The sequence below is a fragment of the Triturus cristatus genome, chromosome 10 (genome assembly GCF_964204655.1).
Source record: "Triturus cristatus chromosome 10, aTriCri1.1, whole genome shotgun sequence".
NCBI classification, from domain to species: domain Eukaryota; kingdom Metazoa; phylum Chordata; class Amphibia; order Caudata; family Salamandridae; genus Triturus; species Triturus cristatus.
Window position 1 is genome coordinate 157,413,746 of NC_140593.1, and position 16,287 is coordinate 157,430,032.

At 45.9% G+C, this 16,287-nt stretch overlaps 1 protein-coding gene across 4 annotated transcripts in view; it reads left to right on the plus strand.

Moving 5' to 3' along the window:
• Positions 1-16,287, plus strand: part of KLF8 (KLF transcription factor 8) — a 763,154-nt gene that overhangs the window by 655,768 nt on the left and 91,099 nt on the right. The window lies entirely within an intron of this gene.

Here is a 16,287-nt window from a genome sequence, read left to right on the forward strand (position 1 = left end):
GAAGCGGGGTAGCCTTCGTCTTGAGAAATAAGTTTGGTAAGGAAGCAGGAACCTTTATTGAAAAAGACCCTCAAAGATTCATTGGCTACATAATGTTTCGAGATCTCATATATTTAGAAATATAAAGGATGTTCCATGGTAAAACCTTCAGATGTTAACACAACTTATAACAAGCCCGGGAGTGGTGCATGCGCGCGCAGTCTGCTCTTTTTGGAAGCACACACTCGTGCTTGTGGCGCACCCCCTGCTTGCTCCCGCATGGTGGATGCCGCCATAAGCACGAGTGTGTGCTTCCAAAAACAGCAGAGCGACGGCTACAGGTCCTCCTAAGCAGCGCATCCGAGATCTAAAGATGTACCCATCACGCTTATACTCTTCATCAGTGGTGGCTGGTTACCATAACCAACTGAGGCCTTCTGTATTGTACATAAGTTGCCAATCATCGGGCACACTAATAACATTATGTATGAAATTCCATTAGGCAAAACAACATACTATGCTATCAAAGATTATCATATTGCAAATCTTCAACTCCAAGAGTTTGTCAGAGAAGGTAACAAACATCAAAACCCTTGACTACTACGGTGATCTGTAAGATTCCATGTAATAAAATAGCTGCCTATTGCCTTTAACGCCGTGTAATGACAACACATCCTTAAAGGCCTATTGAGAATGACAAACGCTTTCTGCAGCAAATTGGTAAGGCTTACTGACGTTGTTGAATTTTCCACAATACATATTTCATACTAATGGCATCTGACATACATTTTCCCAAAGAATCAATCAGCCCCAAGACTTTCTGCATCAGCTTTCCTACAAGGTAACCCTCATTCATACTGCGAGAAACTGATAAATATACACAAAATAACAGGTCTTCTCTGGTAGCGCTGGATCGGAGTCGCATGCGCTTGCGAATGGCATTCCCCAGGGCTCTGCCTTGAGCCCGATGCTCTGTAACATCACTGTACGCCTCCTTGCGAGGTGGTGAAGAGCTGTGGTTTGACTTTGTTCGCACATGCAGACGACACTCGGATCATCTTCGCTTTGTCATCTGAACAGGGTAACCGTACCGGACCCAGAATTTATGCTTGAGCAGGATCTCTACATGACTGGGCACAAACTTGCACAAGGTCAATGGTGAGCAGACTGAGGTTATGGTCTTGGGGAAGAACCCCCAGCTATGGGGCCCTCATCACTGGCTGGAGGTGTTCGGCAGCTGAGATGAGAAGCCTACTATGAAGTTGCAGGTAGTCTCCACCTGCTTAGCAGTTCGGATGTTGGTCAAAAAGATCATAGTAATTTTACCTTTCTCTGCCTATAAAACCGTGATCAAAGACTTGATCCCGTCCAGAATTGACTATGGGAACATTCGATACTGGGGGGCGGGGGCAAGAAGGCAATCATCCGGTGCTGACAGGTTGGGCAAAATGCTGCGCCTAGGGTGCTCTTTCACCTTCCGAAGTATTTGTCGGTGTCACATCTTCTCTGTGAACTTAATTGGTTGACCATGGACAAACCCATACAGTTCAAATCCTTGTGCTATATGGTAAAGAGGCTGTGCTTCAGGGGAGGGATAAAGAAAAGATGGACAGGGAGAACTGTCAAATAAGAATCAAGAAAATGAATGACAGTAAACCCAGGAAATGGATAGCAATAGGTGGGCTGTAGGCACCTGTACGTTCTTCATAAGTCCACAATACATCTTTTGTAACCAAAAGCGCGGTGTGGTAAATTCGACCTAAAACGAGGGAGTGGTACTAGGAAAATTAACAAATGAGAAGAAACGCCCACTAAGTGTTTGAATAAATAGTAATATGTAATAATAATGATGTTGTGTTGTTGCCCACATTCACCAGAGGAGATTTTAAGACAATATTAGAGAGATTGTCTCCACTTCTGTTGACACTACTTGTGATAGAGCCAGAAATTAAGGATGGCAACAACAGTTTGTCACTGGGTCACCTTTGCTCGGAGTTCTCACATACCAAAGAGGGGAAAATATAACATTTTCTTACCGCCATATAGTTGGTCAAGTATTGAGAGAAGCACGAATACGGCCAGATCTTTGAAATAATTTGCATTTCAAGGTTAGTTTTAGAGCAGCTCTACTTTTCAATATATAAAGCTGCACCTTGATAAATTTCCACTTTTTCAATTTCAATTTGCAGTACAAGACGATTAATTTCTTGCCCACGTATTACCGAACTGGTAAATTTGGCACAAAGAGATGGGTGGCAGGGATGTTACCAGTGAGTAGCCCAGGTTCTCTAAAATGCCTATCGGCATAGAGTTGGCTCTGTCCAAGAAATGCCCTTGAATTGGAGATGCCACCAAGGAGGGCCGGACTGGGACCCAAAACCGGCCCTGGCAAATGTAAGAAAATAAACTTATCCAGGCCTTGCGTCAAAGCAGCAGCACTGCTCAGCTCGGCAGTAGCATCTAAAGCTGAAATAATAGCTCAAAGGGTTAATACACCTAATATAGAAATTAAATGTTTAGGAGGGCTAAATCGACTTTTCATCCTTTCATGGTCAAACAGAAGAGTACCAGTGAGTCCGGTATCAGCGACAATTTATTTAAAAAGTCAGTCATTCCAGGTAAGGCTGGCAACTTACTCCCATTCCAGGTTGCATTCTCAATAACTTTGGTAAAGATGGGAGAAAATGAACCACATTTTGTGAAATCTTCACCCAAACTCAATTCTTAGGTATGGTACAGGTAGGTCACAAGATATAAATTTATAAAAACGGATCTGAAAACAGGTATTTTATTTATCATGGGACTTGCCAAAGGAGATTTTTGCCTGGAGAAACTCAGAGCTGCAGTACAAAGGTTTTCCAAATATTGCAGGCGATGCAGGGGGCCTTGCGTCATTCAGGGACTTTTCGTGATTTTGTGAACTTTCGTCCAGCCCGTGTTCAATTATTTAGCAAATAAATCAAGTGTCCAGTGCACATGGGCCAGAGGCGTGCCACTGAAAAAGATGTTTGTTAATATAATTCATATTTAAAAAATAAAAGCACATATGATGTTTGATATTCAGTAACATCTGAGGGCCAAAAAAGACACTTGTCGCAGCCATGAGAAGAGCTGCACATCTGTTAAAGAACAATAAAAACCACGGATATGACAGAAAACATCTGATTAGAGGGTTAAGGTTGATGGGGACGGTTCTAGGGGATACAGTAAAACCCTAAAAAGAAAGGAAATGCACAAGTTAAGGAACTACCTTCACCTTAGCTCCCACCCGGCTGCACTTACATAGACGTTGTCTCGTCTCCCCCATACAGCCTGGGATCTGTGAAATCATTCCCTTCACAGACCGGTCTCCCCCCCCCACATTACACCGGATACCGAGCATATTGTCTCTCCCACCTCTGTGGCTGCAGAGCCTAGCACCGCCCAAGCTGCGGAGCCTGGTGTCTCTCCCCCACCTATCTGGCTGCAGAGCCTGGTTGCCTTCCACATCACGCTCTGCACAGGGCGGTCTCCCTCACATCACACTGGATACAGAGTCTGGTCTCTCCCTCACCCATCACTGTGACAATACAACCTCGGAACTGCAGAATGGTCTCTCCCCATCACTGTCTGCACAGGCAGGTCTCTCCCCACCAGTCTGAACAGAATGCCCCCCCCCCCCATCACTGTTTAGCAGAATGTTCCCTCTCCATTACTCTGGATGCAGGGTCTGGTTTCCCTCTCCATTACTCTGGCTGCAGAGTCTGGTTTCCCTCCCTATTACTCTGGATTCAGGGTCTGTTTTTTCTCTCCGTTACTCTGGATTCAGGGTCTGGTTTCCCTCCCCATTACTCTGGCTGCAGAGTCTGGTTTCCCTCTTCATTACTCTGGCTGCAGAGTCTGGTTTCCCTCCCCATTACTCTGGATTCAGGATCTGGTTTCCCTCTCCATTACTCTGGATTCAGTGTCTGTTTTTTCTCTCCATTGCTCTGGATGCAGGGTCTGGATTCCCTTCCCATTACTCTGGCTGCAGAGTCTGGTTTCCCTCCCCATTACTCTGGATTCAGGATCTGGTTCTCCTCTCCATTACTCTGGATGCAGGGTCTGGCTTCCCTCCCCATTACTGTGACTGCAGAGTCTGGTTTCCCTCCCATAACTCTGGCTGCAAGGTCTGGTTTCCCTCCCAATTACTCCATATGCAGGGTCTGGTTTCCCTCCCCATTACTCAGGATGCAGGGTTTGGTTTCCCTCCACATTACTCTGGATGCAGGGTCTGGTTTCCCTCCACATTACTCTGGATGCAGGGTCTGGTTTCCCTCTCCATTACCATGGCTGCAGAGTCTGGTTTCCCTCCCCATTACTCTGGCTGCAGTGCCTGGCCTCACCCCTGACTCTGGCTGCAGTGCCTGGCCTCTCACGATGGCTGTGGCAGCAGTGCCTGGCCTCTCACGATGACTGTGGCTGCAGTTTGTGGCCTCTTCCCATGGCTCTGGTTGTAGTGCCTGCCCTCCCCTCTGACTCTGGCTGCAGTGCCTGGCCTCATCCCATTACTCTGGCTGCAGTGCCTGGCCTCTCCCCATCACTTTGGCTGCAGTGCCTGGCCTCTCACCTTCACTCTGGCTGCAGTGCCTGGCCTCCTCCCTGACTCTGGCTGCAGTGCCTGACCTCTCCCCCTCAGTCTGGCTGTAGTGCCTGGCCTCCCTCCTGACTGCAGTGCCTGGCCTCTCCCCCTGACTCTGGCTGCAGTGCCTGGCCTCCCCCCTGACTCTGGCTGCAGTGACTGACCTCTCCTCATCGCTCTGGCTGTAGTGCCTGGCCTCTCCCCTGATTGTAGTGCCTGGCCTCTCCCCATCACTCTTGCTGCAATGCATGGCCTCTCCCCTGACTCTGGCTGCAGTGCCTGGCCTCTACCCTGCCGACTCTGGCTGCAGTGCCTGGCCTCTACCCATCACTCTGGCTGTAGTGCCTGGCCTCTTCCCATCACTCTGGCTGCAGTGCCTGGCCTGTCCCCAGACTCTGGCTGCAGTGCCTGGCCTATCCCCAGACTGGCTGCAGTGCTTGACCTCTTCCCATCACTCTGGCTGCAGTGCCTGGCCTGTCCCCTGACTCTGGCTGCAGTTCCTGGCCTCTCCCCTGACTGGCTGCAGTACTTGACCTCTCCCGGTCACTCTGGCTGCAGTGCCTGTTCTCTTCCCATCACTCTGGTTACAGTGCCTGGCCTCTTCCCACCACTCTGGCTGCGGTGTCCGGCCTCCCCCCTGACTCTGGCTGCAGTGCCTGGCCTGTCCCCTGACTCTGGCTGCAGTGCCTGGCCTCTCCCCTGACTCTGGCCGCAGTGTCTGACCTCTCCCCATCACTCTGGCTGCAGTGTCCAGCCTCCCCCCTGACTCTGGCTGCAGTGTCCGGCCTCCCCCCTGACTCTGGCTGCAGTGCCTGGCCTCTCCCCTGACTGGCTGCAGTGCCTGGCCTCTTCCCATCACTCTGGCTGCAGTGCCTGGCCTCTTCCCATGGCTCTGGCTACAGTGCCTGACCTCCATCTGGCTGAAGTGCCTGGCCTGTCCCCTGACTCCGGCTGCAGTGCCTGAACTCTTCCCTTGACTCTGTGACAGTCACTGTAGATTATGGCTTTCCCATCAGGCCGCCTGTAGTCAGAGCACTGCTCTTACCCCTGGCTAGGTGCCTGCATACTGGTTGCTGGGCCTGCCCTATCCCCCACCATACTGGCTGCTGAGTGACCTTTCTTTATGTTTCCGGTTGGACAGCTCTGCATCCCTCATGTCAGTCAGGACACACAGACTGCACTCCCTTTGTTTTAGATCCGGGTTGCCCTGCTGTCGAAGTGACCCTCTTGCATATGACATAGAGAAAGAACTTTGGGTCAGCTACGTTCAACCATTGGCTGACTTTGACCAACCTCTTTTAACCACTAAGTTGAACCTTTGTCTATATCGTTATGGTTGAGTCTGTGGAGAAACCACCTTTCACCCAATTCTATTGGTTGTCGGGCTGTATCCTCCCACGGGACTTGCTTTTACATGCACCATGGACTACTTGACAGCATAGCCCTCTGTGTCTGCTCCTGTAGGCTTCTGCCTGTGTATCTCGCTCAAATATGCTAACAAGGCATGCATCACCTCATTTAATCCAGACCTCTTGGCTTTGGAAATGCTTCTGTTACACTTGCTACAAAATACGACCTTTTCCGTAACAGAATATGGCACTTAAGCCAAACCATGTTTGGATTTTTTGTAAATAAGTTTCAAATCCCAATTATTTTCAACAGAGTGAAGGACGATTACATCATTATATATGGAACATGCTAAGCAGATACCCTATGTTTGTGAGGCAAGACATCCTCTAAGAAGGTCACTTCCTGTATTCCATTATCTTTTCCTCCCAAAGTGCATGTGTGCAACAACTGAGTTCAGCTGAGAACAAGGGGACACTCCCCACCTCTGCGCTGTGCCATGACACAATTCGGACTAGTTGAATCTATTTAATGCAGGAACAGACATGGGCCAGATAGAACCTGAAGGGAGCCAGGGAACACACAGAAGAAAGCAGAGACTGAGCCAGAGGAGAGCTGGAGCAGACTCAGATGAGAGCTGGAGAACAGTTCGAGCAGAGCTAGATGCAAGCCAAAGCAGAACTAGGAGAGAGAGACATAAACAACTGGAAGGGGACTGTAAGAGAATGAGTAGAGCACTAGAGAACCCGAGAACAGTGCTGCAGCACGGAGACATCTACCTTACATATCATAGACACCCTCCTGAGCACAGAAAAAGATTAAACTTACCTCCTGATGTTACTGGCCCCCCCAGCTGCCTTTGGCAATATTGACACCCCCCCCCTCATCCACCCCCAGACGTCTCGAATGGGATTCATCCGAAACATCTTCTCTTGTTCTCCTCCACCAGAAGAAGATCAAAACACAAGGAGTCCAGAACAAGATGCTAGCCAAACCAGAACGAGAGCAAAACCTGTAGGGGGCTGGGAGATCCAGGAGGGACCTGAAGTGACACTTGAGAACAGTTGCGGCCGGCACGGCTCGCGGCTGGGGGGCGCGTGGGGAGGGGGCAGTTTTAATTTAATAATAAATAAAAAAAAATAAAGTACCTTTCCGCTGACCGGGTCCCGCTTTTTCTCGGCTCCTGCTTCTCCTCTCCTGCCTCCGGCAGGAACAGGAAGCAGGCAGCCTCCCTCCCCTCCCCAAAGCCAATCACAACACTGCAATGGCAGCGTTGTGATTGGTGGGGATGCCGCCCAGCCAGGGGCTTACGGGGAGGCTATGTTCTCCATGCAGGATGCAAAGGGCAGAGTGTGCATGAATGGTTTCGGCGGCCCCAGAGGGCCGACCAAACAGTCATTGTGCCCGCAGGTGTGGGCACACCACTCCTCCCCTGCTCGCAGAGCAGCCCCGCCCGCCACAACTAAACATAAAATGGTAATAACGGGACGTTATTACCATTTTATGTTTCTGCTTCTCGCACAGCAAGAAAGCAGTGGGGCGACGCTCCTCCGCCCTAGTGGAAGAGCCGCCCCTGCGAGAAAAGGAAGACCAGAGCAGCACAAAATTACAGCTAAAACAGAACCAGAAAAAAAGCAAAGAAGAATCAGTCTAAAATAAAAGCACAACACGAGGTGATCCATTTCATAAACAGGACATGGACAAAGCTTTTCCGTTTTTGCTGTGTTCAAACCTCTGAGCGTTTTGCGACTACTTTTCAAGTAATTGTGATGTTTTGACATCTACATACCTTTTGGTGGGCAGCTTTAATGCATGTGTCTGCTTTGTGTATTCTGTCCCTTTGTTCTCATTAAATGTTAGTGGAAAGTCTTCCATTATAACCAGACCAGCTGGTCAATTCCACATTGGCATCATTGTAGGAAACATCAGCAGTTGAGTTTGTCTTTTCTGATTGTGTATACTCATAACAGTCTGGATACTTCCTTGTTTGAGTTCACATCAACATTCTTTGAAGATTGGTGCAAGCTTTATAGTCCTTTTGAGATTTACACTATTGTGTCATCTTTAGAGTGTGCCCAGGGCACTTTCTTTTAAATTCGACTTAAAACGTGTGTTATTTGTTTAATCAATTGGGTTCGATTGACACCTTAGATTTATTGCCAGACATGTTACATTAGAAAAGGACTTCCTAACAAATTAATGTGTGTCTCATTACTGTGGGGATGTCTTTCACATGCACCAGGCCAGTACTCAACCTTGTGTTGTGTCCTGTACCTTGTTTAATTTTGTGTGTCATCTATTTGTTTTCCCTTTTGATTTGGTTCACTGCTGCTCTTCTTGCTGAGCTGTTTTTAGGTCGAAACCCACCACACTGCACAATCGTCAGGTTTGCTAAAAACATATTGGGGTCACTCAAAATGCTTTTTGGAAATGCATTTGGACCGTTGCTTACTATTGGCTTTGTGGTTTGTAGCTCAAACGTTCCCAGCTTCCTATTTGCTGGCTTTATTTGTTTTAGGCTGTTCAGTGAGAGTTTGGGAGCAAAGCTTTTTCAATCCAACTCCCCTTGTATTCTTCCATGGGTGCTCCTTTCTGTAAACAGACCTGTAAATCTAGTTCATACCTTGTTACATTTGCTGTGCATTCAAAGACGGAGGTCAAATGTCAGGCTTTGTCTTGCAAGAGAGCTTGGTGTTTACTTTTCTTTCTTTGACTTCAAAGTGAGAGGATTTATGTGAGAATCTTGCTGGATACTCAGGGTAGGAAAGGCTTTTTTCTTGTATGCAACAACAATTAAATGAACTGTGCAAGTATTTCAGAAAAAGGAGCTCACAAATGAAGCACATTTTTTGTTTATTCTGAAGTGCGTTGGAAATAAATACTTTATTATGAGAAAAACAAATCAATGTACCAGGTGATGGCATTTCCATACATTATCATTTGTGTGCTGTACAGTTTTATTTGTAAAACTGTTTGTGCAAATGGAGTGGTCATTGCAATTGAAGATGTGTGGTCTGTAATGACAGTGTGCTACCACACCAAGCATATGCCACTCCACTCCACTCTACTCTGCACCACTCCCACCCACTGAACTCTACTCTTCGCCTCTCTACTTTACACCATTCCACACCACTGCACTCTGCATCACTGCACTCTACTCTGCAAGTCTACACTGTACGCCACTACACTCTGTGCCTCTCTACTCTCCACCACTCTACCTTATGCCAATGCATTCGTCCCCACTACACTCTATAGCACTCCAATCTATGCCACGCTGCACTATGTGCCACTGCACTCTATGCCAATACACTGTACGCCAATACACTTTACTCTGTAACACTCAACTCTACACCCCTGCGCGCTCTGCCAATCCAGGGAAGGTGCAGTGTGTAATGGGGGGGGGGTGGGGGGGTGGAAACAGGCAGACTTGCCAAATGAAATCAAACGTCTAATGTTTTCTAAAAAAAAAAAATACTAACCGCGTTTCTTTGCTTGTCAAAATGTGTCTTAATATTTAAGAAAATAAATATGATGCAAATAATCAAGGAGTACATAGTGACTTTGTAGATGTATAGTATTGTGTAACAATCTGCTTATTAATGGTTACAAAAATAACTAAAATAAAGAAATAAGTCAATGTAATAAGTGTATTTTTGGCTTACATTAAATAGCCTCTGGCCAGTCCATACAGCTGTTTTAAGCCAGTTTTGAAGAAATACAGTTCACGTGGGATTTCGTATTTACGCTTTCTTGTTTGTTTCTCCCTCACCCCAGACCCATTTTATTTGATTTAGGGGTACCTTAATTGTTTTCAGTGCCACTCTAATCTATTCTGCGCCACTGCACTCTGTCACTTTAATCCTTTTACTCTACGCCATTCTACACTACTGCACTCTACCCTGCACAACTCCACTCTATGCCACTTCACACTACTCTGAAACAATCTACTCTACGCCACTGCACTCTACGCCACTGCACTCTACTCTGCACCACTGCTCTCTATGCCTCTGCACTCTACTCTGTAACACTGCACTTTACGCCACTCTAGTCTGCACTAATGCAATCTATGCCAATGCACTTAACGCCACTCTGCATCACTGCACACTATGCCACTGCATTCTGCATCACTCCACTCGACGCCACTCCATTCTATGCCACTTTGCACCACACTATGCCATCCTATTCTACACCACTGCACTCAATGCCACTCTACTCTGCACCACTCCACTCAGCACAATTGCACTCTACTATGCACCAGTCCACTCTGTACCACTGCACTCTACTGTGCGCCACTCTAATCTACGCCATTGCACTCTGCAACACTCTAGACAAATGCACTCTAAACCAGTCCACTCTATTCTATGCCATTCCACACCACTGCACTCTACTATGCACCACTCTTATTTACACTGCTGCAATCTACAACTCTTTAGGCAAATGCACTCTAAACCAGTCCACTGTACTCCACACCACTTCACTCTACTCTGCAGCACTCTATGCCACTGCACTCTATTCTGCACCACTGTACTCAACGCCACTCTACTCAATTCTGCTCTACGCCACTGAACTCTATATCAATGCATTCTATGCCAGTGCACTCTATGCAACTCTACACCACTGCATTCTTTGACACTGTATTCTGCAACACTACATTCTATGTCATTGCACTTTACTCCACTGTACGCCACTCTACTCCGCATCACTCGACTCTACACCACTGCACTTTGCAGCCCTCCACGTCACTGCATTCTATGGCACTGCACTCTACTGCACTATATTCTACTCTGCACCACTCTACGCCACTACACTCTACGTCACTCTACTGTGTACTGCTGTACTCTACACCACTGTGCTTTATGCCACTCCACTCAACTATGCAACACTCTAATATACGCCACTGCATAATACAGCGCTGCATTTACACTGCTGAATTCTATGCTGCTACACTCTACACCACTGCACTCAACACCACTCCACTGTACGTGACTTCACTCTATGCCACTCCAATGCACAACACTCTACTCCTCTCCACTCCTCTGTACAACACTCTACTGCACTCTTCGCCATTTCATATTAGGACACTCCAAGCCACTCCACTCTATGCCACTAACTTTTAGCCATGCTGAACAGAACCCTTGGGGGGGGGTGGCGGGGCAGATCTGTTTCTGTGATCATGGACAAACGGATATCCTCTACAGCCAATGGGATCCAAAGTCAATCCTGTTCTGGTTTGGCTCCAGTTTAGTGGTTTAGTCCATCTTCTGTTTCTGCCACTCCTGTAGTTTTTACACTGGTTTGATAATATTGCGGATGGGCCCTGCACTGCTGAGACAGAAAAGGCGGGTTGAATGAATTGAGTGTTGTGGAAGAGGCATAATGGAACTCCCACAGCAAAGAAGCTTGGGTCTAGACCCAGCTTGGGTACCACTTATGGCCCGAGGGATAGATAGACGATGAAGTGGCAGAGAAGGATGTGGCACCAAAGCTTAGCAGTTTAATGTGCTGGTTACAGAAAGGGCGGCTTAGAATACTGTTTGAAACCTTGATTCACAATTCAGACTTTCATTCTTCCAGGTTGATAAAATGGAGTGTGACTGGGCCGATATAGACTTCTCTTTTTGACTTCTTGGATACCACAGTACTCTGGTGCAGAATTGTCTTTAATAATATCCGTCTGGTGATTGGTGAGAAATATAAAAGAACATCCTACCTGCTTATCTTTTCTGCGTTCCTCATTCCTTGACCCCACCCCCTTTTGAGAACTGTTGTCTCACTTCAGTTAATTCCAACTCCTCTCCCTGTCAGCCCAGCCTCCCTTGTCATGTGACTCCTTTCCTCCATCTTATTTATTTATTTGAAAGTTTTATATAGCGCAAACTTGACCCAGGTGGGTATCAGAGCGCTTTACAATTTGGATAGGTACTACAAGAGTATACATAATACAAGATAGTTGTGCAACATACTTCAGGTACTCGGGCTGCATCTTGTTTCTTCTCAAATCACCCTACTTCCTGGTACCATTTCACACCTCTACGCATGTCTCACCGGATCTCAACCCCCGTCCTCACCTACTCCTCTCATTATATTGAGGACCAGTGAAATGATGCAACTCTAGCCGCAGCATTTTCCACATAGTTATGGATTCACTGCACTTGCCACATAATCCACCAGCTGCTGCATCATTTACAGATTTTTTATGTTTCTACCTCAATGGCCCAAAAGGCACTAAACAGAACAGTTACATAGACCCCTGCCCCCTGTGACACGTTCCATGTTGTTTGTGCGGGCAGGGGCTCCTACTACAGAAGCGAGAGCCTTCTTACAACTGCGGACCTACTTTGGGTGCGGAGCGCAGGGAATACTTGCGACACCTCACAATAATTATGCTTTGAGCACAGCGATGGTGGATTGTGGGGAGTTTCAAACAGAGAGAGAGGGACCCCTGAACCAAGGGAGAGGGGTGCCAAGCAAGACCGTTAGTCAAAAAGAGAAAGATCTCCCTTGGATCTATATATGCCAACAATCATTCAAACACACACAACTTTAAACACATAGCAGGGTATGAATCGGCATCAACAAAGCAAATAAGCTACAAAATGATGAATTTATTAAAATTAGTCACAATGCTGTCACATAAAACAAGCAGTTGTACACATTGGTTAAAAGACAAATAAAGACAATATTTCAAACATATACGCAAATTAAAATCATAGGAATTTACATATGAATAGATAACACATAATGTAAAAAGAACACCAACAGTAATAATCAATGTCAGTACATAATTGGAAAATTCATAAAAGCAAAGAAATTGGGAAAAAGAGAACCAAGAGGGAAATAATTCCTACTCAAGAAAGAAAGTCGCTAAATCAAAGACTAATTGGTTGTGATCCCAATGGAATTACAATCACATTACATATACAGCAAAACCCATATTGTCCTAGACTTTGTCCGACTTCTTTTTTGTTAGAGCATCGACGCGTTTCGGTAGGCCACAGGTTAAGGCCAACACCTTCCTCAGGATATTTTGTTGATCCCAATTTAATTATGTTAAAATCTTATAGGTTTCTTTCTTTATTTAGTTCATTTGACTTGTGTAAATCATAGTACCATCGGGCTAGTGTTCCAACGGTAGATACATGGACAATATTTTCTTGACAATCTGTTACCAATTATATCCTTAGAGACAGCCTGGTTGTATATATACACTTCCTTGACTAAGGTATTTTGGTTTTGAAGGAATCATAGGTCGTTATTCTATGAAGTATCTCTCTACAATAGAAGATATCTTCCGTATCTATGGGTACCTTTGACAATTCGAACACCCTTCCGACGAGGTGGGGATAGAACCTCAGATACAGTCTGTCCCTTTAATTATTCAAAAACCTTTGCGGCGTGGTAAGAATGTGAAAACTACGATCCAATTAGACCCTCAATAGGGCTAAGTACTGTCCGCACGGTGGATTCCTTCAAGTATGTCGAACCAACAAAGGTTTTTGAATAATTAAAGGGACAGACTGTATCTGAGGTTCTATCCCCACCTCGTCGGAAGGGTGTTCGAATTGTCAAAGGTACCCATAGATACGGAAGATATCTTCTATTGTAGAGAGATACTTCATAGAATAACGACCTATGATTCCTTCAAAACCAAAATACCTTAGTCAAGGAAGTGTATATATACAACCAGGCTGTCTCTAAGGATATAATTGGTAACAGATTGTCAAGAAAATATTGTCCATGTATCTACCGTTGGAACACTAGCCCGATGGTACTATGATTTACACAAGTCAAATGAACTAAATAAAGAAAGAAACCTATAAGATTTTAACATAATTAAATTGGGATCAACAAAATATCCTGAGGAAGGTGTTGGCCTTAACCTGTGGCCTACCGAAACGCGTCGATGCTCTAACAAAAAAGAAGTCGGACAAAGTCTAGGACAATATGGGTTGTGCTGTATATGTAATGTGATTGTAATTCCATTGGGATCACAACCAATTAGTCTTTGATTTAGCGACTTTCTTTCTTGAGTAGGAATTATTTCCCTCTTGGTTCTCTTTTTCCCAATTTCTTTGCTTTTATGAATTTTCCAATTATGTACTGACATTGATTATTACTGTTGATGTTCTTTTTACATTATGTGTTATCTATTCATATGTAAATTCCTATGATTTTAATTTGCGTATATGTTTGAAATATTGTCTTTATTTGTCTTTTAACCAATGTGTACAACTGCTTGTTTTATGTGACACCATTGTGACTAATTTTAATAAATTCATCATTTTGTAGCTTATTTGCTTTGTTGATGCCGATTCATACCCTGCTATGTGTTTAAAGTTGTGTGTGTTTGAATGATTGTTGGCATATATAGATCCAAGGGAGATCTTTCTCTTTTTGACTAACGGGATTGTGGGGAGTGCCTGTGGACCCCACTAATGTATAACCAATTGCATCTACACCTTCGAAATTGTGGCATTGAAACAGGGGAGAGCCCCTCTCTGCAGAAGACTCACACTAACTCTTCGCACACTGCATGATAACGCCCTGCGAACCTTGTGGACTGTAGTGTATGCTTCGCACCCCCTATGAGTCCCATGATTGCAAGTGAGGGGAAGACGCGTGGCACCACATAGACTCTGGTGCAGAGAACACAACCGTTCCTTTACTGCCTACCTGTGACTCCTTGCAATCTTGTCCTTGTTGCTACTGGAGGCGATCACTGTTTGCTATGTGGAACCTGGATCGAGGAGAACAATGGGCCGCACTGACAGTAAGCAGCCGAAACTGCAATTCTCAGCGCGGAAACAGCCTCCTAGCAATGATGCAGAAGCGCAACAGGAGGACGACCAGTCCCCCCCCCCGTCTCAATCGCAAGATCACTTGTTTAACATCATTGGGACTGCCTGACCCCAAGATGACTGCCACAGTGTTCCCTACCACGTCGTGCTACTCCTCTGAGAAAAAAAACAGACTTCGTCCAGACCTCAAACACATCCCCCATCCGGCCTACCCTTCAGTATACCAAATCTGTGAACCTGCCTCGGACCGTGGAGACCTAGCTTTTGGCCGATGCCCGGTAGAGCTACTTGATAGCTATAGAGGGAGAGATGGGCTGTGGGCTACTCCTTCGGCAGTCACCTACCCAGCCGGACATTGAGCAGACCTTACTTCGTCTCTCCGTCGTACTTTCCCTCATACCCCTTTACTCCACCCACTTTCTCCTTTATGCTCCATTTATCCCTCCTCTTTGCTCTTTAATTTTTTTCTCATTGAGACCTAGCTGCTTGACTGATGCCCGGTGGAGCTACCGGATAGCTACAGAGGAGATGGGCTGTGGACTTCCACCTCAGCCGTCACCTACCCAGCCGGACTTGGGGCAGACTCTCCTTCGTCTCTCCATCCATCCTATCTTCACCCTTTCTCCCTCCTACATCTTACCCCACCTCCTTACCCTTCTAAGCTCCATTTACTACATCTTCCAATGCTCTTGAAATGTTTTCTTGTAACTGATGTAACTTGTAATTGATGTCATTTTGTGGAACCTTATGTAAAGCGCTCTGATACCTCCGGGTCTAGCCAGCGATATATAAAACTCAAATAAATACATAAATAAATAAAAAATAAAAAGACCATGCAAAGGTTAACTGGGCACCTCTCAGTTGCTCATTGCTGTAGTCAGGCGTTAAACTGGTACGGAAGTGACATTTTTGCCCAGATTGTGTTTGTTAATGTGTGTTGAAATGGCAAATTACTGCCACAGAACGTGCCGTACTATGTTGTATAATTTGCTTTTTCTTGACACGCAGTTTAGTCAATTATGTTGTATAATTTGGATTTATACTTCCGCATAATTCCAGTGGCCCTGGTTATGTCCCCACGTCTAACCTCCCTTTGACTGGTTCATTCCCACTTCTCCCCTTAACTTGCTCATTTCTCCACCTTTCTGCCTTCCTACTCCACTCCTTTCTCCGTCTATCTCCATTTCAGCCTAACTGTTTTTCCACCTCTGCACTCTCACCTCACTCATTCGTCTATTTCCCTCGCTCCTTCCTCCATTTCTCGCCCCCATTCTTTTTACATCTCCTTTTCTTCTTACCTCACTCCTTTCTCCATGACTCACCTGACTCTTTCTCCATCTCAGCCAATCACCTTAAGCCTTTACTCATCACTCTCCTCTGAGGTCACTCCTTCCTGCATCTTTCTCTCCTTCTCACATCACTCATTTCTCCATCCATCTCCTCTCACTCCTTCCCCGTCTTTACCACCTTCTCACGTCACTTCTTCTCTCCCTCTTTGCTTCACTGCTTTGTCCAATATAATCAAATGTAAACCCAGCTCTCCTTCTTCTCACTCATACCACC